General features: G+C 39.1%; 1 pseudogene; it reads right to left on the bottom strand.

The window, feature by feature from the left end:
* Positions 1-875: 875 nt before the first annotated feature.
* Positions 876-1,657, bottom strand: LOC128638071 (spindlin-Z-like; annotated as a pseudogene).
* Positions 1,658-2,096: the final 439 nt, after the last annotated feature.

Here is a 2,096-nt window from a genome sequence, read left to right as displayed (position 1 = left end):
TTGTGGAGGGTCCTGGAGCCTCTGCTAAAAAGGCCTAAGGATAAAGAAGTGTACTGGGTGTATAATCTATGTTTTCTTAGATTTCACGGTTGCAACTAATGATCTCTGTGTTTCTAAAATCAATGCCTTTCCTGTAATCTAATTTTCAAAAGGATGCCATATGTCCTCTTTTTTTTTTGCTGAATAATCGTTTTTACTGGGATGGGATAAAAAAAAATGGAAATAAGTTGTCAATTGTTGTACTATAACAAGATTTCTGACAAAACAGGTACAAAAAGTAACAAAATATTATGAATCAGAAAGTTGTAACAAGAGGGACCAAAGAAAAAAAAAAGACCTTACATCACTGGGCAGCTGGATAACTGAACTGCAGCACCACACTGCCCACATTATAAGACATAAGTAACACTGGGAAAAATACTTTTACTTGAAATACATACTGATAACTATGTTAAAGTAGTTAGATATACCAAACTGGACTTGTATTGATGAGGAATGAGTGCTTAAGAAATACAACAATTACATTTTTATAACCTTTTTTTCACCCCACTTTGAAAATTTACTGAATTCGCCCAGTTTGTCTCTTGCATCCATGCTTCTTTTGTTTGAATTCACCACTACTAGATCAGTTTCCTTCTAAAGGATAAATTCCATTATGCAAAATGAGTTGTAATTCACAGAACGTGGTTTGTTTCCTTTTGATGTGGAAATTTTTTTTTTTTGTTCTTAGCAACAAAACTGTGTTACTTCCTTTAAGGGGTTGCGGGCTTGCCTGGAATCTGAAGCATCACATTATTGGACAGAAGTGGACAGGTTTGTCTACATATTTTACATTTAATAAATCCACCTGTTTGGCAATAAGTCAAATATTACATCTACGATGTCTTCACCAAATTGTAGACATAAATATGGAAATCGTCATCAAATTTTATGAAATAAACAGAGGGTTTGGCTTCCACTTGGTGTATTACCATGCCAGTCCTTTTTGAGCCATCTTCGGCATACTCCACTTGCTTTCCTACAAGGCTGTCCACAACTTCTCCTGGTTCTCTTTCTGCTGGAGGGGAATCATTAGAGTCTGGCATGATGCGGAGATCTCCTTCTTTGTAGTCATCTAATAGCTGATACATATATAAAACTGGGTCCTTCTCGTAGGTTATATAAAACCATGTGTTCATTATGGGAGCTCTTGCTAAGACCATTCCTCTCCACTCATCCTTAGAACCATCTTCTGTTTCAAACATGTGTTCAACAGTTTTACCAATCATTGTGTCTGCCAAGTGAGCATCACTAATTCGAGATGAAGCAACTCTATCTGGAAGAACTTCAAGAGCAGACACTCGCTCGTCCTTGTGGAGTTCTAGTCCATAGACACAATCAAATCCATCATATTTAATAAGATAAAGGGATGGGTTGACTGGCACTTGATCCAATACAGTTTCCATTGTGTTATTGGGCCACTACCTTCTTTCCAACCATGCTGTATTCTGCAACCTACAATATTCCTCTGGGGTTGGGAAATGAGTTTGCTTGGACCAACATTATTTCGATGCTTCTTGTGAGAAGTCCTTTTTTTCATCATACTGGCAGACACACCTGCATGTGCTGCATCACCTCTGGCTCTCTGAGCTGCTGCCTTTCCAAATGGGGTCTTCATTCATCTGTGTATAAAAGGGCAGCAAAGCTGCCAAACTAGGGTAAAAATCCTATTCCTCCAATTTCCCTTTTTTGTTCCAGTCTATACAAAGAAACTGTGTCCTTTTTGTCCACCATCCAAGCAAGATTTCTGTGTTTCAATCCACAGCAAGTGGTTCCGATGTCAGGCTACTCCAACCTGAAGAGTGCTGCATAGACGTAAAATTCAGGTTACTACACAGTCCCTCCAGTCCTTGCGATTTGTTGCAGTACTCTGTCTCAATGATATATTTTTTTTTTTTAGTGTCCTAACCTCTTCCCTTTTTTCTGCATGCCTTATCCGTCATAGGTTTTGTCAGCAGCACTAACAGCAACTCCCGCCTCAAGCTCTCCTGCTGAACTTCCAGACCCGGCCCATACCCTCACATTCCAGTTCCTTGTTTTCCTTCGTCTTTGGAACC

The sequence above is a fragment of the Bombina bombina genome, chromosome 1, assembly GCF_027579735.1.
Source record: "Bombina bombina isolate aBomBom1 chromosome 1, aBomBom1.pri, whole genome shotgun sequence".
NCBI lineage: Eukaryota > Metazoa > Chordata > Amphibia > Anura > Bombinatoridae > Bombina > Bombina bombina.
The sequence above is the reverse complement of the archived record's forward strand: the minus strand, read 5'-3'. Positions and strand labels throughout refer to the sequence as shown.